This window comes from Protopterus annectens, chromosome 1.part2 (assembly GCF_019279795.1).
Source record: "Protopterus annectens isolate FY-2018-M chromosome 1.part2, PAN1.0, whole genome shotgun sequence".
Lineage (NCBI taxonomy): Eukaryota > Metazoa > Chordata > Ceratodontiformes > Protopteridae > Protopterus > Protopterus annectens.
In genome coordinates, this window is record NC_056727.1 from 1,129,937,151 (window position 1) to 1,129,964,009 (window position 26,859).

The following is a 26,859-nucleotide window of genomic DNA, read 5'->3' on the forward strand; positions in this document are numbered from 1 at the left end:
ATATATATATATATATATATATATATATATATATATATATATATATATATATATATATATATATATAGATATATAGATATATATATATATATATATATATATATATATGTGTGTGTGTGTGTGTGTGTGTGTGTATTGTTCCACACTGATGGACTTGAATAACTGCACTGTTTACTAAGGTTGCCTTCCAAATCAAAAATGATAGATTTATGTGACAATTATTATTTGATACATGTTAAAACTTCCTTCCTTTTGTAGATAGTTTTTGGATAACTGTATGGCATTTTTCGTGTCATAGTTTTTTTTGCATCTATATTACCAAATTGAAAGGTGATTTCAGCGAATGCGAAAACACCAACACATAAATTACAAACAACAGAAACACCAAAATACCTCAACACTGAAAAGTACCACATTAAATTGTCATAGTTGGCCAAATCTCAGAAACTGCAGCATCTGATGTCACTGCATTCATCAGATACATGTTAGTCATATACAAAACTATGTCCATACATATACTCATATGTGTCACACTTTAGTTGGATACTCTGTTAACCAAATGGCACTTACATCAAAAATGTATTTCATCTATTTCGGACAGCCCCCACACCCCCCTAACTACATATACCATCTCCAAGGTCACACTACAGCGAGGGAAGGACAAACTTTACGATCATCACTGTACTGCGATCTCACTAAGAGCACGTCAATGAACAGCATTTTCAATTTAAGTCTGTTGAGTTAACAGACTTTTCCATTATGCAACATACACCTGGTTAGGTGATATTCAGTTACTTTATGTTGCTCACCAACAACCCAGGCTTCAGATGTTGGCCATCTATTTTAATTCAACAACCAGACTTTTGATGTTTGCTTATTTCAGTATTTACACACTTTGCTATTTATGGGTCGATGTTTTAGTGTTCACTAAGACAACATTTCAGTTAGGTAATATAGGCCCGTTTTCCTTGACAATCTACTAATCCATTTACAATATTTCTTTTTTACTTTAAATCAATTATATAATTCTGCTTACATCATTTCAAGTATCACACAATAAGCAAACAATTGACTATAAAAATACCATCTAAAAATAGCAGCTTACTTATACCTATACTAAAACTAAAAACATACATGACAAGATTGATTAGAACTTGACTATGTCAGAAGTGAATCAAAATTGGGGGATATTTTGATAAGAAAATACTGTTTTAAACATGAGGGAGTAAGAGGCAATAACAAGTGAATGGCAAGGGATAATCTTGCAAGAAATAGGAAAGGTACAGTGATCATCTTTTCCTATGTATATGACCTGCTCCATTTGCCACAAATCTCTTAATTACCACTGAAACCTTAGGATTACATAGACAATTTAGTTCCCTTGACTGTTAGCTTTTGAATGCATTTGGGTGGTGCAGTGGTGCAACAGTTATTGCTGTTGCCACCCCGCAAGAAGTTGTCTGGTTTGATTCTTGGGTATGGTGCCTTCTGTGTGGAGTCTGCATGTCCTCCCTGTATTTGTGTGGGTTTCCTCCTACATTCCAAAGACATATGTCTGGAGTGTTTCTCTGGGCCTCTACTGAAAAATGGGCTCTTTCCTAGTAAAAAAATATTAAATAAATTTGGGTTCAGGAGGCAAGAATCTGCAATTACTAACCAACTTCTTGAAGGAAGTCAGGATTTTTCTTTAGGCTGTTAGGTTCATCTGCTTTGTACACATCTTTGTGGCATGTGCTCCTCTCACCAAGCCATGGGGTACTCTTCACTGTGTGTGTGCATTCAGGTATGCAGTCATATGACAAAGGTTTAGTGAGTACAACAGTGATGCATTATGTACATCCACCCACCTAGTTGCAGGGTTAGGTTAACTAAACAATCTTCTGCTGTCTGTATGTATAATATCTTTTCTTTGGGCCCTTTGATTGATGGGGTGGGACTGGAAAGCAAACTTAGAGTATAATTGTCTAGGTATTGATAAGATACTCTATGTGTAATTAGGCAGCAGAAAAAGTGGATGGTTTGTAGAAAGAAAGGATAAGCAGCCTTTATACCTACTTGGATAAGGGCACCCTCGTTTGGCTGTCACCCAAAGTGAGTCCAGAGTGTTCTTACATGGGAACAAAGAAGCTTGAGATCAGATGGAGAAAGGGGAGATGGTTGACAGGTGAGGAAATGAAAGCATATAAAGCACTATACAGAAACTTCCAACTCTTGTTATTAAATATCATAAACGAGACTGAACTTACACCACTGTGATAACAGTAGCCAAACTCTCCTTATAAGTCACATCACCAAAGCCATAATATGCTCCACTGATTAGTAAGAATGAAAGAGGTCAGGCAGAAAGAGTTAAAACATGGCTGTGAGTAAATGGAAAACTACACAAACCACAAAAATGAAAACATCTGTTAAAATTAACACCATAAAATTCGTATCAGTGAAAAATCATGAAACAAAACTATAGGAAATTAGCTTCAGGGGAAACTGCATAGTAAGGTTGATGCTGAAATTAAGAAATACTGCAGTGTCCCAGGAAAGATGATGCAAATCTAATAAAATGCTGTATTTCAAATCTATTATAGAAAATCCAACTAGTTATTGAGTATGGTTTGCCATATACTAACATTTTAATTAAAAAACATTTTCTATGAGGCAAACAGCATTTACATGCAATCATTCCTGGTCATACCACTCAAAATTACCTCATGATGTGGTTATTATTGATTGTGAGGCTTAAAATATTCATGTTCCACATTTTGCTCTACATTGAAATTGTATGTCACATTTTTATTGCTATTTTTTTAACTAATACCTGTGATGAGTAATACTGAATCATATTAATTCATTAAGTGTAAACTGACACAGCTAAGCCTTCCTGTTTGTTTCTTAGTTGAAATTAGTAAGTTGTTAGTGTGTTCCATTTCTTCCACATTTGGAGAGGTAGTGCTTCACATTTTGGAGATGGATATTTGGGAGCTTTGTTGCTGGTACTTTTGAAACTCACATGTTCTTCTCAGTGTTTCATTTATTTTGTAGTTACATCTGAAAAACACCATCAAATAATGACTGAAATTTCAACATGTTCGGCTAAAACTTGCCATGGATAAGTAGAAAGACCTATAGAAAACAAGGCGAATTCTTAATCAGCACATCCTGAATCTACAAAGTGCCTCTGCAAGGAAAGGTCTTTGCAAAAGCATTTTTCAAATGACAAAGCAAGGTCAGTACATTCTGAAGCTAAAATGGAATTTTTTTGAAGAATGCAAGTGTTTCAGGGAGAAGTACAGTTTTGTATATAAACTTACCATAACATTAGATGATCACTGTTGCATTAGCCTTAGCTACTTGAGTTGCATCCTGTATGCAATTTAACAACCAACCAACTAGCTTCCAAAGCTTCAGGACATCTTCAAAACTCCTAAACCATCAGTCAGTTTCAGCTGAGCTGAATAAGTAGACATATTTGCATGCCAAGCCCTTCAGAGTTTTCCTCTCACCAAAGAGTACACTTCGCCGAGGCTTTTGAGGATCAGTAGTCAGCTTGTTCTGTTCCTTTACTGGGCAGATATGTTCCCTTTGTGGAAAAACCTTCCACATAAAAAAATGCATATTAATACTTTCCTATTTGGGAAAGTTATTCTTAAGCTAGGAATTTATGCCATGAGACTGTATTGTACTTATAAATCAAAGCACACTTTTTTCCTGTTGGTTTAAAAGTTGTTTAAAGTAATTGAAAAACATTTTTATGTCCAGAAATTGTGTTTAATATACATTTGGGGGGGGGGGTGATAAAGTATCTCAACATGGATTTTACTGTAGTTTTGTGTGAAAAAAGTGACGTTTGAAGACCTTTAATTTTTACTGACTTTTGCTGCTTGTTTTTCCCAGGAAAAGACACCAGTTTTGGACTGACCATGAAGCAAATGACAATACCACTGTCAGGCATTCTTCCAGCCACAAAAAGAAAAGGTTAAGCAAAAAGCCTATGCCATCACAGCAGGCTAGCAATTTGCCTAAGCTGCAGGTGGGTGACTTTGCCATGGCCAGTGTTTGTTCCTCAGACCACTCAACTTTTACCCTGGATCCCTCTGGTGTAACATCTACAGCCACTATGGATGTGAGGTTAGCCACATCCTCTGCAGCTGCTAGGATCCCCTCAGTGGGTAAGGGAGAGCCACTTTTGTTGGTCCTTGAAGGGGGAACAGAAAATATGTCCTTGTTTTGTCAGAATGCTGCATCCATCCCAGTGGAAGTTGCTGCTGCCATTAATAATGCATTTGGCCCATTTCCTGAAAAAAGAAAAAAAAACTAAACATACATTGCTACTCATCAAATTTCCTTAGGCAAGAGTATTGTACTTTGTGTGGCTCAGATTTTACTTTAGAATATTGATCCTTTTTATGAAGTGGTTTCTGATGAAAGAAAAAGGAATGCCTCTTTTCCTGAAGAGATTTAAGATTATGAATCTGTACAGGAAGATGAAGAGACAGATAAATGGTTTTCTCCACAGATACTTGATTCAGACTCAAAGAAGAGCTCAGTTTCTGATTCTTCCTGCAGAGTTTCTTATTTCTCTTTCTCTAATACTATTTCCTGAATGTCCCAGTGTTTTTCAGTGGGAGAACACTGATGCTTTTCAATCCCACAGAAAATACTATGAGTTGCTACAGAAGGAATTTCCAGAACCTTCACCCATTCTTCCAGTTCTGCAAGTTTTAGATAATGTGTGTGTCACTGCCTGCAGTTTTCCTGATAGCCAGCCAGCTGCCCTAAAAAGACAGAAAAATGTATAGAATTTCTCCGTCCCCTAAGTTTTTATACACTCTTCCCAAACCTGACACAGCAGCAGCTATAGATTTAGTTAATCCTACTGCTGCTAAACATTTAGTTAATCCCAATCCTACTCTTTCTGGTAAGGATAGGAATTTTATTGATAAATACTGGGGAAAGAACATGGTTCTGCAACTTTGATTTTCAGAATTTTGAATTAGTAGGCTCATATGCTGAAGTTTATTCCCCATAGTACACAACTTTGATTACATGGTTTATATGGCTATTTAAAGGATTGCATAGCATTATATGTATTCTGAAGAAGCCTCTAATAAATACTGGAGAAAAGTGATTGATCAATTTTATTGGAAGATATTTGGTCAGCATTTGTTTTGTTTATGGTTCTATTTTTGTCATAGTTTTGACCATTTAGCTGACCTTGGATTTGCTTTTGAGTTTAAAGTTTATTCTGACTAATTGTAAAAGCTTGAGGAATGTTTGTCTGCACTTTCTTCTTGAGATTCTTGTGAGGAAAAATATCAGTTTTAATAATTTACTTTCTTCAACTGCATGTCATTACTCATTGGTTATAGTGTGTGTATGAGTCATTTAATATTTCTTCTAGAGCTATGGCCACTGCTGCTGTTTTGAGGAGATTTGCCTGGTAAAGTTCTCAGAACCTCCTATATGATGTAAAAAAAATGACATTTTAAATTCTTCTTTGGATGGAAATTTAGTTTGTGGTTACTCTGTTGCAGAGGTAATCAAAAAGTGTGAGGAAATGGATAAGATAATACAATAATCTTTAAAAATTTTCAGCCCTTCTCTTCCAAATTTTCTAAGGAATTCTCCATCCTCTCAATTAGTTTGGAAAAATTTTTTCTCAGCAAATTACAGGTAAACAGACTTTTACAAAGAAATGGCAAAGGAGTTCCAAAAAGATTATAGGAACCCCCTTTGCCTTCCAGAAAATCTTAATCTCCATTTTTGTCTTTAGTAACAGACAAATGCATTCAGAATGTCATTCATCAAGGTTACAGATGGCAGTGTGAGGAAATTCCTCCCTTCTTGGGGCTAATTCCTCATCCTCCAAACTAAACTCTTTTATTTTCACCTATGGTTCATCACATGCTATCCCAAGGAGTGATAGGACCAGTTCCTCCTTTCCCGATTGGGAAAGACAGTAGTGTAGCTAGGGAGGGGCAATAGGGGCAACTGCCCCCTGTGCAAAGTGCTGGGGTTCACAGTTGGACAATACTAATTGCTCCTTAATGCATACCAGCTTTTAAAAGCCAGGATTGCAGTTGTGTTTAAACCTGAGCACTTATATCTACTTGCCTGGTCTAAACTGTAGCAAACTGCAATTTGCTACAGTTTAAAAGTAAAAAAAAGGTAACTTATTTTTGAAGTAAAACCTGAGTGCTGTAGTGCTCCTTGAGGGTTATAAACTATAGCAACTGCTTGCTATATTTGCAGCAAGTAGTTTACTACTGTTTAAAAGAAAACTATATTTTTATTATTATTATTTTTTAACTAGAAAGGAGAGTCAGTGGCATGGTGCAGAGATGGGACTTGATTCGTTCCTGCATTTCATATACCTAACAGTGGACTTTTTTTTCTTCTTTACTTGAAGAGGTAAGGGATTGGGGTGCTTTTTCTTTGGACTGATACAAGGACCTGCTTGAAACAGTTTCTCTTCTGTTTAAAGACTTTTATTCAAGGTTGTTTTAGTACCCAAGAAGGAAATTACTTGGAGACCAGTTCTGGATCTTTCTTTCCTAAACCTGTTTGTGATACTACCCAAGTTCAAAATAATGTCACTTCACAGTCTATTATGTCTTCTTCTTCATTCAAGTGTTCCAGAAACACTAGACTTAAATTATGTTTATCTTCACATCCCTATTCATCTAGACTTCAGGAATTTCTGAAGGTTTTGTGTGTCTAGATCACATTATCAGTCCTCTGCCTTACCCTTTTGACTATCTACTGCACCAAGAATGTTCACAAAGTGTCTAGCTCTAGTCCTAGCTCATTGCAGGCTACAGGATATCCACATGTTTCCATGTTTAGATGACTTGCTTATATTTGCTGAGACTTTTTGAAGAGTTAATCTCTCACTATCTCTTACACAAACTGGGGTTCCAAGACAATCTTCAAAAAAAGTATTTTTTACTCCTTCACACATGCTCGTGTTCCTTGAGTGTCAGCTAGACACATCAGTTCAAAGAGCTTTTCTCCCACAGGAAAAAATAGATCTACATCTAGATGTGTTTCTACCTGGACATTGCTCACTGTGAGGGAATAACTCAGGATTTTGGGTCTCATGTCATCTATGAATCTCATGATACCCCTGGCAACACACCACCCACACAGCATCAACATACATTGTCTTTTCAAATCCTAGCTCTGGAGTTTATCAGAAGAGGAAACACTTGGTGGAGACAGCAAATATCCCTAAATCTGGGTCACGTTCCCTACCTCCTTGTTCAAAAGCAGTCAGTCACCAAAAATGCCTTTGACTTTTCTTGGAGAACAGTTTCAGGAGGGTTCAAAATGCAAGATATGTAAAACACCAAGGACAGATGCAAGCGCATAAATATAAAACACATACTTGCAATGATCAAGGCACTCAACTCTCTGAATGATTTTTGGTCCCAGGGACCTCTTAAAGTTGTTGCAGAATATATCACAGCCATATGCTACATCAACAAACAAAGAGGAATCAAATCATACCACCTTTGCAGACTAGTCATGTTAGCTTGATATATAGCTTAACAGCACACTCTCAAATGACAGGCATCCTACAATCTGTCAGAGCAAAACTGTATGGCAGATAAGCTGAGCAGGAAATGGCTGACTTACACAAATGGAAACTAGATCAAGGGGTCTTCCAAGATTTGATCCATCTGTGGGAAACTTCCTCAAGTAGACCTCTTTGGATCCTCCCTGAAAAATCATCTGGCAAGATTCTGTTCCAGGACTCCATACAAGAAGACCTGTAAGACAGATGCCTTTTTTCTTGGACAGGAATTTTTCTCTATACTTTTCCACCCTTTCCACTGGCCCAGGCAACAGTGATTCTCCCTTCTTTTGGAAATGGACAAGGCAATTGTCACAAGCTTCCTCACACACACACGTAACTAAGATGACTGCAGCAGTGATCAATATGATGAACATCAATATGTGCTGCATTTTAACTTATTTTAATAATGATTTCTACATCTGTTGATCCATAATCGTCCCTTTCACTTTGAATAATCATACCTGGAGATTCAGGTATTACATGAAGTCCAGTGAAAATAATGGAGGCAAATCATTAAAATATCAAGAATAGTTGGGGTCAGAATAAAATTATAAGTAGCTATTAAGCAGGAAGCTCTGCTATGGATTAGAAGAACAATGTAACACTATTGTTCACCAAGCTGTGTATTTTACCACTTTACTGTGTGGTCCAGATGTTCATGCATTTCAGTGCCAAATATATAAGGTGTCAGAATAATAATGGTTTAACGGTATTGGCCAAAACTGAATGACTGTCTGAAATCTAATGCTTGCCACTTAAATTCAGGGCAGCTATTTTCAAGAAAGACAAAAAGATGATGTGGATCAGACAGCATGGATAGCAAATATATTTAGGACTCAGACAGTAGTTCAGAATAAAAAAAGAAACTGGGATTTTTTTTAAATAATTAGTTCAGCAAAGAAAGGATAGACTTACATACCTGCAAGGTATATATTTCTATGTATTGTCATAGCTAAACATAATAAAAATACAATTTCTATTCTATATCACTGATGGATCATTTGAGAGGAGTTACACCCTAATGTCTAGACATGCCTTGTGTTCTGTGTCATTGGATTTTGAATTATATACACTGAGGTAATGACAAAAGTCTATTTGAACGCTTAAATATTGAAAAAATAACAGAGAGATAACAGTTTAGCCCTTGAATGGAAAGCTGTCTTAGCTTATGTACTTTCAAATTTATTGAGTAGAATAATGCCTACAATCACACATGCATACGCACACAGAAACACACACACACACACACACACACACACACACACACACACACACACACACACACACACATACACACACACACACACACACACACACACACACACACACACACACAAAATATGCACACAATTTTACTTTAGCCATTATTGTTTTAAAGACTTTCATGGGTAGCTGTGTGAATGTTTATTTTCTGCCATTCATTACTCAAATATTTATCATCATTTTGCAGTACAGACAAACTTCGATGTTGCCAGAAACTCATTAATCTACTTTCTCTGACTTTTTCTCCTTCTTTGTCACTACTTATCTTTACCTTACTTTGTAAAGGTTTCAGCCATGGCCTAACAAATTGCTTTATGTGGTACCACTCGTCTGGAGGGAAGGAACAACATTTTATGAATTGTAAGAGATCTGAGGTGGGTTCATTACTTACCAGTAAAAGTTTTTTTTTTTTACAGAGTTGGCTACTGGTAAAGAATCATGCTGTGGTTAGTATGTGCTTTTCACCATTCTCATGCATGATGCCTGTGTCTGACACAAAGAGAAGATACATGACCAGCTAGAGACTCTGTCACCACTGATACTGAACTGTCCACTGAAACACAAACATATCAAGTGTCAAGATGTCACCATAAAAATGTTGTACAGTTCTGAAAATGCAGACATTTCTATTCTTTGTGTGCTGAGCTTCAGTGTCAGAAACTTGACATCCTATGCCCTTTGTACATGCAGGAGTGATTGCCTATAGACAGTGTACAGCTCTGTGTCAATGCAGGCAATCATTTGCGATGCCATCAGCAAAGATGCCTCTTGATTTTTGGTGTTGCACATGGAGTTAGTCCAATTTAGAGATGTTATCAGGGAGATTTTTGATGGCGATACCACAAATAAGGTGTTCAGTTAGGGAACATATGGCATTCATTTTTTCATTTATGACCTCCACTACATTGACTCTCAGTGTGGTTAACTACTGCTGAAGAAGACTAGAAGGCAGTACTTTGTACTGAAAGTGGTAATCTTCCAAAGTGAACTGAAATAATGTGTCTGAAAGCTGGTCAGTGGTTTGGCAAAAGGTGTGCATCATGCCCATTTGTACTATCTAGATGTTGTATGGAATCAGTAGCATAAACCCTGTGGAAAGTCATCCTTCAAATTTTCATGTGTCAGATGTGAGTATTGAAATGATTTAAGTCCAATGTAGGCTAGAAGACATAACTCTTGCATTGAGAAGATGTCGGACTAGGACTGAGGTCTCATTCTAACAGCCTTTTCAACCCCATTCAGAAGTTGATTCTGAGTTTGTTCCTGATATTCCTTTGCTAGAAGATATTTTTTTGTTGACATTTTTCTGAAGTGGACCTAACAACTCTAAATACATGGTCATTTGTATTCATGATGATGATCCATTGGTCTTTCACTATGACCTGTCAGGGCATTGTCTAGCCAGGAAAGCAGCTTTCAGACAGTCACACAGCTGAGGAAGGACTATATCATCTTACTTTGTGGATTTTTCCTTTGTAGACTTGGCTGGCATAGCTATAGACAGCAAAGTTTCCATGATGCTTGACAGTCCTCCTCAGTCAGTGAGACATGTTCTTCTTCCCAGAAAACTGGTATAGTCTGGAAGAAAATTAGGGGCCTGAGAACAGCAATAACACCCCTTTTCAGTAGTGATTGTTCATCTTCTAGAGGTAATGTGTCACATCCTGAAAGGGTTGATTAAATGTACCTCTCTCCAGAAAGTACCACAAAGTACATGTAGCATAATTCTTCTTACCAGTGTAGGCACATCTGAGATGTACTCTAAATACTGTATTATATTGTTTTAAGTTGCTCTATGCCACCGGGGTAACTGAGCACAGGGGCATTATCTCCTCTGCACTTAGCATATTTCATGGAGGAATGAGAATAAAATAGGCCAGCCAAAACAAAGAGAAACAGTAATGATGTAACCAAATGAAAATATCTATTTATTGCTAGTTTCTTTTCACTGATGTTTTATGACAAAATCAAATATAACAAATGTGTAAAGTACTTAAATGCATTCTACCCGTAAATGGAGCATCCATTCCAGTCAGCATTCATTACTTCTTAGCTAGATTTCTGCACATGCAACTGACTGGAGTAATGGGCAAAGCTGAAGAGTCACAGTTACCAACAGTTTCCATAAATTTAAGATAGTGCATTCTATTATTAGAAACATTAATGGGGCTCTGCAGCTTAGCTGCAAAGGCTCCTATCTATAGTGATGTAATGCCACAGGAACTTAATGGAATTTTGCATTCTGTTTAGTAGGAAAAGTGACGTTCTGCTTACATAACAGGCTGAATCCGAGACAGTTTCCTTTGCATGCCTATAAAGCAATTGTGTCTGCATTTAAGTGCTGTGTGGGTCCTATAATTTCCTCCATCCCTAGTCACTCTGTAATCATTAACCTTTATATGTCCTTACAGTGATATCACATAACGATTAACATGTAATACCTGGCAAAAAGTAAACATACATGCCCAAACTAAAATAAAGCAAACGAACATGTAACTAACCTAATCAATCTAGAACTGAAATGAGAGCAGTCGAGTGACTTACTCAGTCTGGCACAACTAAATAGACAAATTCAACTAATACATATATATATGTATGTATATATATATATATATATATATCTCAATACACACAAACACACACACACACACACACACACACACACACACACACACACACACACACACACACACACACACACACACACACACACACACACACACACATGCACATATATGAATAGACTTTAAAATATCAAAGAACAAAACCATTGACAGAAAAAATATTGAAAAACACAACTTCAAAAAATTAAAAAAAAAAAATCCGCAAAACTCATGTTGATATATACAAACTCTGAGACTGATCTATTTTTGGGAAAATACAAACTCCCCAATTTCCACTGTACCTGATCTCCCACAAATGTTTGATCACCTCTGCTGTGTTGTAAAAACATTTTATATTATTAGCTTTCGATTACATGAATGTTTTCCATATAGAAAGAAAGAGATACACACACACATACACACACACACACACAGACACACACACACACACACATACACACACACACAACACAAACTTTTCTGCCTCCCCATTATCACACTACAATTTTCCAAACTAACCAGGAAAAAAAAACATCAGGCCTATTTTCCCAGTCTCATCTAATATGTAATCTGTAGACAAAACCTACTTATTAATTTAAATTACCAAATAGAAGTACCAAAATATATGTAGTATGTCAAGACAGACCACAGGTCAACCAATAGTTCAAACATCCATATCTTGTCTCTGATTTGTACTAAATACAATAACATATACATCTAAATGCATGATCAAAATTACCTAACACCTGACTTTGTTTTTCAAAATTCACTGTACTTCCCACCTATGATAATCAACTTGCACTGCTATACATCCCCAGAAAATAAAATTAATCTTTATCCTCAAAGAAACTTTATCTTCTATAGCACTCATGCTAACAAATTAGAATAAATCTTTATACCTATTGCATCTGTACACTAACAATCCAGTGCATGACAATATATAATACATAAAGCTAATGCTGAATGCAGAGATAGCTTTAAAATCATTCAAAAGAGCACATATTTTTCAGTTCCTCAGCTCTGGCCTGCAAATTAGAAATATACCTCTTTTCTGCTTTACAACATTATTACTGAGCATGTACCTATATACCTAAATTTGCACATTATCTTTTGTAGTGTGTGCAGTAATTTTTATCTCATTGAAGACTGCATTTGTCCCTACAAATAAGATATTTACGCATTTAATACAAAAAGAAACTGTAGAATGGGTAAGGTGGAAAACATTAAAGCTACTACAAAATCCCCCAAAGAAAGGCATCAATGATGAAATTAGGAATCCACTTTATTTTTAAGAGCTTTCATCTACAAGGGATTTTATCAGAATACTAGACAGCATTAACAATTAAAAACTTACTTTTAAACAGCTCTAAACCAATGAGCAGCTACCATCAATTAACATTAAATAGTGTTTAAATATTTGAACAAACATTCAACAACAATACTGCAATAACACTAATATTTTAAATAAACATTGCTGCTTAAAATAGTATCCTATTAACTTTTATAATTCCTATTTCTTATAAAAGAAAATTGATGTTGATTGTCTCATGCAAGCTTGGAAACCTGTCAACTTGTAACTTAATCTGCAGCTATGTTTCTTTCATTTTCAAAAAAAAATTGTTTAATAACCCCCTCTATAGACTAGAGGTACATATTTTAAATCTGAAAAATAAAACTTCTTAAACCCATTACAAATTGTTGTGCATTTATACAATGCATTATTTATATCCTTGATTTATACTGAATTTAAGTGTATTTAATCCATTTAAATAATCTATGTATAGTCATTCCCACATTAAAAAAACCCACCACATTGTGAGCAGAGAGCAATATATAGCACCCCAGCAGTATTACAATTTGCATGCTCAAAAAACCTGAAAGGACCTATCTAAAGCTGGTAAAAAATATTAGGTCCCTCTAATGTAAAATTTCAAACAATACAAAAACACATTTGTACATACCTTTAGTTTATTTGTGTCTAAACTTGCCACTTTTGTATTCTCATTTTCTAAATGTTGTTTTATAGTCCTTACTTTTTGTATACAAATGTCAGACCTGAATTAATTACCTTGTGCACAGCAATGCTACCTTTCAAAAATCTGCCAATTTTCCCATATTGCATTCCTAAACTTGTACTATTTACAGGCATTTGTAAAGCAAATTATTTTTCATAATCATAACTGTTATTACAATTAATTTTATACAGAATGCCTGCCAGCAATATAGAGGGAAACAAATCACTCCTCTTACATTTAATTTCTACTGGAGTAGCTGCTAATTTATGTCTTTTATACCCCAAATTAAAACATTTCAATTACTTCATTTAGACTTTCACAAAATATTCCATCATTTGTTGAAAGTCTAGATAATCTAATAACCTAATCATTTGCCCCCAATGTATATTGTTCTTAATACAGCCAGGATGTGCACTAGAATAGGGCAGATAATTATTTGTAAAACACACTTTAAGATGAATCCTACTAGCAAATTTACCATCATCACATGTGGAAAAATATCTAAAAAAGGTACACTGTAACCAAAATGGCATAAAATAAATGTTAAAAATTAGTGCTACCATTTAAATTAATAACAGGCTTGTCAGTATCAGTAGATGAGCCATCGGTAATAAAAAAAGAATTATGTATGAACTTTTTATAAAAAAATATGTCGCCCATAAAAAAGTCAGGTTTGTTAAAAAATGAAATTCCCACCAACGCATGACTAAATTGGCAAATGAATGTGCTACAGTACCACACATTGCCACACCTCTCAACTGCTGATAATATTTACCATTAAACTTCAAAAAAAATATTTTCCAACTAAACTTCTATTAATAAGCATAAGGCGGTAATCATACTGTTAGGAAAATTAGCCTTATTAGACAAAAATTATCTTAAAAACTCTAGACCATTCCCAATGGGGCTACTAGTGTACAAAAATTTCACATAGGAAGTAAATAGAATAGGCTGACTACCACTAAATTGGAACATTCCTAAAGAATCTAAGAAGCCCCAAGAATCATTAACATCACTAGATAATTTTTGTACCAAAGGGTTTAAAACAGAATCGAAAAAAAATAGATATTACTTCAGTCACACTACCAAAGGCTGAAATTATTGGCCTGAAGAGTATAGGAAATTGCTGAGAATGTAGTTTAGGAATGCCCAAAAATACTGCAATCCTAGAAAACTGTACCACCATAAACCGGTAGATGTCAGCAGTAATATAATCATTGGCAAACAGATCTAATAATGCATCTTTGATATAATCCTATTTTATGTATTTCTATTAAATAAACCAATTTATATTCAGAATTATTCTCTAACATTTTTCTTTCTTTAAGATGTAATCTATCTTGTACATAATGACCAACCCACTACCCTTATCAGCCTTCATAAATCTTAAATCTTGCCTTCTGTTAAACTCCATTAATACATTTCTCTGTCTTATAGAAAGGTTGTAATACCTATTCTTACACTTCTTATTACATAAATTAGCTATAGCCTTTTTACAGGAATCATGAAATATTTGAATACTAGACTGTAAAGGATGATTATACACAACAGTCTTTTTAAATTTCATATTCTTGCATTCCAATAATTATATGTCCTGAAAAACATACTGCAAGTTCAAGTTGTAACAAAACATTTTTTAAATCTAATAAGGTGTGATGATATGAGGTAGTAGCATGTGTGTCAGAGAGAGTAGGGCAGTGCATGTGTAACATATGCCAGCATAGCTAGCTGGAGTTTTGTAAATAATTTTATGTCATTTGACTATCACACTGATTTGTACAGATGCTTGCATTAAAATGTATTTGTAAATTTGCTTTTGTTAAAAATGCATAAAACAGTGGGTCCTGCTGGACAGAAAAGAGAAATATATGTATGTCAAACAGTATTATTATAACTGATTAAATGTATATGTTTTAACAGAGAATTCTTGAAGGGAAGAGGTTAATCTCAATCCAGCTAATTTTGAAAAAAAAATAGGTTAAAAAGTCAATAGGTTGGTTTAGGCCATAACGATTTTATTTTACAGGTCTTATTGCAGCCAAATACAAAAAATGTCTGAGAAAAACAGGACTAGGTATCTTACTGTATTATCCTTAGGGGTGAACTAATTACTACCCTGGAAGGATGGAAGCTTTTGAAATTGTTTTATAGCTTACTGATGCTGCAACAAATCTTAACAAATCTCTGGGTATGTATTTTACCAGGGTCATAAATGTTGTCATTCTATAACCAGCACTGAAATGATTCTTCAGATATTAGTGAGAGATATGATGGAACTCTCGCAGCAGGACTTTGTCTTCCAGAACTGACAAGAAAGATCTCTCACAGATATCTCATACAACCACACACCTCATCTTGCCTTGCTGTAGTAGGCAACAAGCAACTCAACACCCATCATCTTGCCTTGCTGTAGTAAGTAACTTAACCAGGGAACAGTAATTCTTTAGTCAGTCAGGAAAATATGGTGAGATAGTTAAGTATTGTTTTTCTGCATCTGTGTGAATATATTCAACGGTGTTATTTTTTTATATCTCCTGTGATTGAAACACTGGTGTTTATTGTAAATAGTCAGTATTCTGATGTTTTCTATTTTATTATTTATTATTAAATATTTCTATATTTTTCATTGTGGCTGGTCTTTTAGAGAATACTTTTAACATCTTAACAGTACTTATGTTTATTTTAGTGACACTGAGGCCACTCCTAAAAGCCTTACTGCATTGGTCAATCTCTACCATTTTCATTAGTATTAATTTTACTCAGTATAATTGGGTACCCATGTAAGAACCATTGAGTAGCTGACTGGTGGCAGCGTAATAACTAATTGTCTGGGCAGAGGGGGTACAGCTGGTAAATCTGTGCCAGCTTTTCCCAGGTGTGTGTGTGTGGATGTGGGGGGAATCAAATATGCAAGTGTGTGTATCAGCTACTTGGAACAGGGACAATGAGCTCCAAATTGATCAGATTGGAGTCTTGTTTGGGGCCTGGAGAAAGACAGAGAGTCCATCCCCAGGTCTGGAGTGTGCACCTTGTGTGCTCTAAAGGGCAATTGTGCTTGGTACAGACAGCTGCATCAGAAAATTCTGTGTGTATCCATTTTTATTACTAGTGGCCATCTATCACTGGTGTCAGTTGTGAGGATTGAAGCTCCTTGATTACTGGCCCGGACTAGGGACCATTGCATAAGGTATGAGCCAAACCGGCTTACTGGATAGGTATAAATAAAAAAAAGAACTTTATTAAATAAACTTAGATGTTTATTAGTAAAAGTCTTATCAATGAAATTGTATACATTTCCAACTGCTGACATAAATCTATTCACAGTCACAATCATGTTTACTTGCTGCATTTCATGTCTCTCCCTTGATGGGGTCCCTTTCCCCTGCAGTAAACTGTTCCCTTTTGATGTTGATAAAACCCCAGAGACTGAAAAGGCTGGGGTTCCTGATTTGCCAGTATTTCCTATTTTCTCAACTGACCTGTGTAAAAAGACATATTATTTTTGCTGCTATTTCCACCATCATGGGTGAAAAAAAAATGTATCTGCTGTTATCATCGCTGAAAAAAAATCTGAAGTACCACTGTGCTCCACTTGTACTGCTATATTGGTATATAAATAATTTACCCGTACTGATGGAACTGGAAGTGGATAAACAGAACATTCTTTGTAAGCTTGAACATCTCTTATTAGTTTTTTTTTTTCTTTTTCTTCTTAATGATAGTGAGAGCAGACCTATGAACTTTGATGAAAACACAACCATAATCACACTGGACCTGTCTGCCTAATAAAAAATGCAGAATCTGCTTGTCCAATCCATTGATTGTGCCTTTAAACAACTGGTTAATTGTTTGTTCCTGTCAATTAACATTTGTAACAGCTCTAAACCAACATTGTTGAAAAAATCTACTAGTTTAATATGAAAAGAATCTTTAGAATCCAGTCCATTAGGAAATTTATAAACTCTAAGATGTTTCAGAACTCATGAAAGTAGAGATTTTCATAGATGAGACTCAGGCATTTTTCTAGTTTCTTTTCAAAAGTCCTTAATTAATCTTTCACATCAGTGAAATTGCAGTTAGTATTACCTGCAGTATGAACAGAAAAACAATTGTTAAACAGATTGGACGTATTGGCAAAGAAACATAACAAACCAGTACTGATGTCTGCAACTGTGTCCATAGATTATACTACAAATGTAGCTGTTTTAGTGCTACTTCTATCTTCTGAATCAGCTGTCTTAAACATACCATGAGAGGTAGTGGGAACATACTGTTGATTTGTAAACAAAGAAAATAATGACTTAAGTCCTTCCAAACTCATTTGTAAATCTGCAAACAATAAATACATGTCATCCAGAACAGAATGAACCATTAAAGTGGCATTCCCACTACTTTCATCGTACAATGCCATACCCAGTCTTCCAGCAAAATCAAAATATCAAAACAAAAAAATGTGGAATGGGTAAGGAGAAAAACACAACAACCAATACAAAATCAACAAAAGAAAGGTACCAATGAAGAAATTATGACTCCACAAATAAACCAAAGGGGATGTACAAATGTGGTTTTTGTAATGTTTGAAATTTTATATTAGAGGGACCTAATTTTTTTACTGCCTTTAGACTAGTACTTTAAGATTTTTGAGCATGCAAATTGTATACTGCTGGGTTGATATATATTTCTCTATGCTCACAATGTGATGTGTTTTGTGTGAGACTGACTGCACATAGATTATTTAAAAGGATTATAGAACTTCTTCTTCTTTCAGCCTTTTCCCACTGAGGGGTCGCCACAGAGGATCACCTGTCCACTCATGACTGGCAGTGGAGTTTTTACAGTGTTGAGTTGCCAGCCCAGTGCCCGACCTTCCACAGAAGGCACACACATGCACTCACGCCTAGGACCAATTTAGAGTATCCAATCCACCTACAGCATGTCTTTGGGATGTGAAAGGAAAACAGATTACCTGGTGGAAACCCACGTGACCACAGGGAGGACGTGCAGACTCTGCACAGAAGGCACCCCAGTCGAGGATCGAACAAGAGAACCTCTTGCTGTGATGCAAAAGGATTATAGAACACTTACATTCAATAAAACACAAGGATGTAAATAATGCATTGTATAAGCACGCAACAGTTTGCAATGGATTTAAGAAGTTTTATTTTTCAGTTTTAAAAAATGTAACCCTGGACTATAGAAGGGGTTGTTATAAGAATGTTTTGGAAATGAAAGAAACAATGTGGCAGATTAAGTTACAAACTGACAAGTTTCCAGGCTTAAATGAGACAATCAACATCGAATGTTCTTTTATGAAATAGAAATTATAAATGTTAATAAGTTAATATCTTAAGTTGCATGGTTTATTTAAAGTATTGGTGTTATTGTCATAGTCAAATGTTTGTTTAAATATTTAACTATTTAATGTTAATTGATGGTAGCTGCTCATTGGTTTAAAAGTAAGTGTTTATTGTTGTCCGGTATTATGCTGAAGCCCCTTGTGGATGAAAGCACTTAAGAATAAAATGGATTTATAATTTCTACCTTGGTGCCTTTCTTTGAATGATTTTATTTCAACAGTCAGTGGAATCTATTTGAACCTTCATAAAAACACTGAGGTTATTCTGCCTGTCAGTCATCTAAACATGTGTCAAAAGATATAAAGGACCAGGTAATGTTACCATTATTTTCCATGGGTCTCGAAACTCCACATTAATCATTCATGATTTCCATACTTCAAGCAGTGACTCAGGGCCTGAAGAAGTCCTGATAAACCCTGTCAAGCATCTTTTAAGCAAATTCTCCAGAAAATGTCAATGATAATGCACTATCACAACGATCTTCCAGTGTCAAGAATAAGATAGCTATTATTGTGATGCTAGTACAGATTAGCAGAAAACTGAATATCTATCTGGTAATCGTTTGAAATGTCTGAATCTACTAAATTGAGTACCAAAACAAAGAGACTGAATAGCTGAAAAAATGGATTTACATATACCAAGTCTGAGATGGTCATTTTCTGGAATATTTCATATTCTCCAAGATCCGGAGATCTCAGAGTTGGTATATATAACTTTGGGGGGGGGGGGGGTTAAGCCAGAAGAGCAATCTTCAAGATTTTCATTTTTGCTGGGTTTAAGGTCTTTTCTTTTTGGATTGTCAGCACTTGACATTTCAGCTGCCAACATTTCAATAGGGAGCTTATTTATCTGTATACACACACACACAAACACACACACACATATATAGTTACAGATATAGATATATATATTGATATAGATAGATATATATGAATACATTTGGTAGAGTAGACCATTGATCACAAAACATCAATGATAAATACAGAGATAATACTGGAAGAGGTAAAGTATATATATTTACACAATTGTTGAGAGGATGCAAGAATCATATACAGTAACTGAGTTAAATATACATATATGTATTTTCTGCAGGGACAGAAAGACAAATGATCAGATTTATAAAATATGTCTTGCATTGTTGCATACAGTTATAGACAGATTAATATATCTTTTAACATTGAGTTATGTAGATGGCTGAGACTGCTTACATTATTAACCTAGAGTTTGATGTTCTTTAGCAGCACATTAGTATGATAGCAGCTTTAAATGTGGAGGGGTAAAAGTAAAAGGAACAGAGAAGGTGCCCACGAGTGGGAGATTATGGCTTGATTAAATTCTGTGATTTGAGATATATCCTTGTAATTTTGCCATTTTCAGCGGGTACATTTTCACTTAAAAATGGACTTTTGGGTAAGAGCAAGTTTTTAAGTGAGGCTGGTATGGTTTTCTAGATTTTGGGCCCTAGTACAGAGAATCAGGGTTTGTGAATTGGAATATATCTTGAGGGGCCTGTAGTATATATATATATATATATATATATATATATATATATATATATATATATATACATATATACATATATATATATATATATATATATATATATATATATATACATATATATATATATATATATATATATATATATATATATATATATATATTCACTACTCAAAATGATTTAATTAATTAGTTCAGCACTGCTATCTCATTTTAGTTAATTTATATGCTGAACATAACAATCACAAATGAAATGTGCTTGTTTTTCATGAAAAAAAAAAAGCCCTAAATGATAAACACTGTATACTCATAGTACCTACCACATGAGAATGTACAGCATGGGACAATGACACTACTTTATGTATTCATTTGTTTGCTTGTTTGCTTGCTTATTTTTTCTGGCTAACATAAGAAACATTTTACTTAAACTAAATAAATAAGTTGCTTCCAGAAACTGCTCATTCTCTCACCATAAATCATTGAGCAGAATGCCTGGAATATTAAATAATATAGTAAAGAGCTGTGCATTGCTATACAAGGCTCAATAACATGATGTAAGTTTTTTTTTTTTCTTCATGGTCAACCAGGTTTAACATTGACAATAGCAGTCCAAGTAGATGAAAGCAGCTTGCTGTTTGCTTAATTTAACGTATACATTACTTTATGGCTACCATCTATGTGAAAAAAAACATTGAAACTGTCCTTTATTTTGTAGACTGCCTCAGCTTGTCTGCATGATTTGTTCTGTGTCTCATAACATTTTTATATTTCCCAACAATCATTGAGGATTGTACCACCTAAATGGGGGTTGGGAATTGGGACTGGCTATGGATGAAAGCAACATACCCTCTTGGTATTTGAATATATTAAAATCTAGTTGATAGCAACTTGTCATTTGCTCATCTTAAAGTCTGACTACATTGCTTTTTGGCTAATGTTTGTATCTGTCTATGGTTTTCCAAATTGTCACTGATTTTACCTCATGGTTTGGTCTTTGTCTCATAAAATCTTTGGCTTTATGGCAAATCATTGAATATTTCAGCCGGCAAATGGAGGATGGGGCATGGTTTGAATGAAAGCAATCTATCATGTTGTCATTTGATCATTTTAAAATCTGTCATCACGGGCTAGTGTGCATATGTATGAAATATGTTGAAATATTTATTCTCTGTTGAGAGTATGAAAGAAAATTAAAATTATTTCTGATATCATAGAATGTCCATGCCATTCCTGGGGAATTAATAAAATCCATGTAGGAATAGTATAAGTCATAAATGAAAGGTACCATGATCGTGTCTGCGGCTGTCCCTCAGCAGCACACCTTGCATATTAATGAAGGCATGCTACTGAGGGAGAGCCATGTAACATGGTTACAGAATCAGTGTGGGGGGTGTGTTACAGTGTCCAGAGATGTGTAACCCCCCAGCACTATCAAAGTGTGGAATAGTCAGTGTATGGCACTGAAAATAAAATTTAAATCATTTTTATTTATTTATTTATTTTTGTGTTTGCACGGTGTGGCATGGCGCTTAGCAATGGACATGTGCTGGACATCTAAAAATAGAAACTGGATGGATTAAATTATAAAAGGAAAGGTCAGGTTTAAGCATAGCTGAATGGGTTTGCTTGGTGTGCCAAGGCATTCAGCAGTGCTTAAACACAGTGGAGAGATATATATGTAAACGTACAACAGCAATTAACAAGGCTGTGTAGCCAAATGGTTAGAGTGGCAGTCGTAGGTGCAGGGTTTGAATGCACATACCAGTTATTTTGTAAATACACATTCTTGGAGTTACTTTAAATCCCCATGAAATAATTGTGTGATTACGCAGACAGGTTATTAATATTATTGTGCAAATACACATTTATGACATGAAATAGTAAGCCCTGACTGAATTTTGTATGAATACACAGACAGGTTATTAAGCATGTATGTTGTAAATACATGTAAGAGATGTATTTTAAACCCCTGATGGAATATTGTATGTATGCACAGACATTTTATGAAGTATTTATTTTGCAATTACACAATATGAAATGCATAATGAAATCCTGCAGTGCTGCACCCAGCTAAGCTCCACTAAGCACAGTTAAGCCTAGCCAAGCATTGCTTAAACAAGGAATGTTTTAGCAGTGCTTAGCCAGTTTGTACATTACTAAGTGGTGTGAAGCACCACTAAGCAATGCGCATTTAAGCATTGGTCAGCTCAGCTAAGGCAAAGCGCCACATTTTTAAATATTGCTCAATGGCAGCAAAGGGCAGGAAACATCCTTTTTTAAGTGGGACTACAGCAAGAATCTGTTGGAGTTTGATCTTGGCAGGGGCTATGGCAGGAGTTTGAGAGGGTATGTGCTTTTGGGCCCAGAGGTGGGGCATTCTTGAGTCCAGGGTCATGGTAAGACTCCTTGTTAAAGACCATAATGTCCGTCTGCTGCAGGGCCAGTTTCAGGGATTTAATTACAACCGGGTGGCACACAACCTTACCAGTGCAAGTGGTATCCCTTGCACAGGTGAGCAGATGCATCACCATTTTGATGACCCAAATCATAGAAAGGGGGATCTCTTAGCCACTTGGATCCAAGATGCTTGGAATGGCAATGCCCCACAAGTTTGTAAGTATTGTTAGCATTGTTTTACCAATAACTAATCTGCATGAGTAATTTACTGTGATTTCCTATTAAAGCCTGAACTACTAGCTAGTCAGGATCTTCATTTTCCAACTAGATATCCTTTTTGGTTTGATTGTCCTATACATTATTCTTATCCAAAAGAATAGAAGCCTTGCCTTATCTTTGCACATGTCTTTTGTCAACAAACAATACAGCAGTTCTGAGAAATATTAATGAATAAGAAGACATCATCCTTTAACCATGTTTTAGAAAATGGGTGGATTGTAACAGTAATTCCATACTGGAGAACAGAGGTATTTCAACAGGGTATTAATGTAGAGGGAGAGCCCTGTAACAAGTCCATGGCTTCATGGCAGTACATACCTTTCAACTTGCAAGCATTAAAAAAATCATCATAGAACTGGTCTTTACAAATGATAGCAGAAGGTTAGAAAGAGGAGCACTTTATTTTTCATAATACATGGTGTTTGTATAATATAGTTAATTGGAGGGAATCTTTGTGTAGGCTTGGTTTGTTTATTTAATGAGGTATAGGTTTACAAACAGGTCTGACTTTGAGGAACATCAGCAATTATAGGAGGAACTATTTTACACAAAATATGTAAAAAAATAAAATACAAATAGTAAAACAAATACAACCTACTTTAACAGACAACCAATTTTCTAAGTACAGTAATACCCTCCAGGATAGGCATTACTGGAGAATAATAGAACTTACAGGGGTGGAGAGGTCCTCCAACTGCAGTGTCGGGCCAGACCAACCCATCTGTGGCCCATTATTTCCCCAATAACGCCCAGCATGTCACACATTATTGCTTGCCTGCTTAGTGATTGCAAGGGCATCTGGCTTTACCTGCAGCATCCCAGGTCTCTAGAAGAATCTCTCATTAAAACTGTTAATGTTTAGAAGTATACTCTTTAATCCTTTGGAGTTACCAAGAGCTAGAGCAACAGTGTGGAGAAGAGAAGGCTTAGGCTTAATGTAATATCTGCAGCCTAAATGTTATAATTATCATAAGATGCTAAAAGGCTGAGCTGTTCTTAATAATCCTGAAGTTCACCCATCATCCATAGCCCCCTTTTTCCATTTTTGTACATGGGTTTGGGGTTTCACACCATCAATGACCATCATTTAATGCCAATGATCACACTGCTGGGTGGATAACCTACAGCAATTGTTCTTCCATACATCACACCCATACCCATGCCCATACCCACACACACACACACACACACACACACACACACACACACACACACACACACACACACACACACACACACACACACACACACACACACACACACACACACACACACACACATACACACACACGTGCGCAGTTTTCACAGCTTGTGTAACGTATAGGAAACAAATACATAAGTGTCTCTGTAAACCAGTCACTTGCATTTTTACTGAGGAATCTCAAAATTTACAGTATTTTTCACTACTTTTATTCTAAATGAATGAAATTCTGATCTGTCAGTAAAGACTGAATTTAATTAATCTTATCAGTTTTGCCTTCGTAGTACATGACAAGCAAAAAGTAGTTTTCCAGGAAGGCAAAATCACAATAGAATGACTGTTCCCATAGAGACAGTCAGAGTTAGAACAACATTAATATTAGTAGTAAATACTTAAAAATTAAAAAATTCCATCTTGGTACACTAACAGAAAACACAAAGGTCACTGAAATGCAAATGTGGTGTAATACCTTTTATTGGACCAACCTTAAATTTTGCAGTAACTCAAGATTTCAGGCTGCAGATGAAGGACTCATCACTGTGTTCCAATGTCTGAATGCATACTGTGCCACTAAAAGATGGTTTGAGTTGATTAGAACTTCATGATAAAGTGCAAAAAATCTTTTTTTTGGCAGTTTCTGCTGCAGTTGTCCTGTAAACCATAGTTTACCAGTGGGATAATGTGGTATATTGGGGATGAGGTTAGCTTAATGGATAAGAGCTTTACATCGCAGATGCTAGGTACAAAGTTTATTTCTGATCTGTGGGTATTAACTAGGCTCATAAAAGTCCATAAACTGATAGGCAAATAATTACATATGAACCTATAAATTAAGTCAGTAACTCAGTAAAGAAGTAACTTGCGTAACACTTTTTGTTTCATTTCTACCTTATCTGTAACTAAGTACATAAGCAGTTGACTCAACTGTAATTCCCATTTTGTTGTTTTAACAGTTGAGCAAAACATGTAGCGAGTAATATATATATATATATATATATATATATATATATATATATATATATATATATATATATATATATATATATATATATATATATATATAGATAGATATATATGTGATGTGTGTGTGTGTATGTGTGTGTGTAATTGTGTGTATGTGTGTCTGTGCGTGTGTGTGTGTGTGTGTGTGTGTGTGTGTGTGTGTGTGTGTGTGTGTGTGTGTGTGTGTGTGTGTATATATATATATATATATATATATAAGTAGTATGCCACCACACAGTCCGAACAAAGAAGGAAACTACCAGGAATTAGCGAAAACCAAAGTTTAATATCACGTTTGTCTTCAGGAGACTTCAACAGAATAAAATAAAACACACATCAGCAGCTACTTATATATCAACCACCAATTAAGTTCAGTTAAAACACACATTATTTAAAGATACATACACCAAAGCATATTTTAAAAAAAAAAACAGAAACAAATCATTTTAAAAACTTCAGTCTCCTATTTTTAAAAAAAAAAACATTTAATATTAACTGAATCATTTATACCAGGTTGTTTGTCAGCACCTAGTCTTAACTGCCACATAATTTCTCTCTGCTCAAGAAAATCCTTGAAGGCCGCACCCCTAATATTCATAATAATATCTTCCAAAATAGTGAACAAAATTTTTTGTAGCCCCCTACATTTTAGGGAATGCCTAAATAATATTCTTAGTCCTAATACAATAATAGTGTTCCTTAATTCTTTTACTTAATGACCTAGTAGTCATTCCTACATACAATTCACTACAAAAGGAAAACGTAGCAAGGTAAACTATACCACAGGTGTTACAATTACATATTCCATCATTAGGAATGGTCTTGTTTAAATGGGGTAATTCAACATATGGTCCATCTAAAATAAATCAACAAGAGGTACAGAAACCACATTCCCTTACAATGTCTCCCTGTATCAGAAATAGTACTAGTAAGAGAATCAAATTGTAAAGTTCTCTTACATGTAAAATTAGGCTTATCACCAACAACCTGTAATAAATCAAAATTTCCTTGTAAAATATTCCAATTTCTGCTTATAATAGACCTTATACTGGATCTATCAACAGATATATCCAAAACACATGAAGTACCAAAATTCCCTGCAAGGAGAACAGCACTATACCAGGTATGTAATAGAAGTCCCCAAGTAATGGGATGCAGATGGGTGGATGCAGTTATGAGAAATAGGGATCACAACAGCAGGTCTGTAGTACATATCTTGGAATGACATGTTGCTGTTAGTCAGCTGTCCAGCACCTACAGGCTTCTATTTCGGCACTATCTGCTGTAACATAGATCACAGCTCTGGCCCTCTGAGTCCCTCCAACAATGATCTGCTCAAGTACGAATGCTACTGGATTGTGTTTTAGACAATAGTGACAGTAAGTACTGGTGAATACAGCTGGCATATCACATGATGTTCTGTCAGTCAGCTCCTCTCAGTCTGTGACTGTCACACAGGCATATTTCAGACATTGTCCAGGTGTCCCTGACTGTTCCTGATGTGCTCTGGCTAGGTCACTGAATACTCCACACCTATATCTCATCGCTTGAGAGCTATGCCTAGCATATCTGTTGACCCCCCTACAGCAGGTTATAGCCAGTAGTGGGGGGACACAAGCCCAGCATCAGCGACAAGGTGTACATATCAACCATACAAAGTAAGGTAATG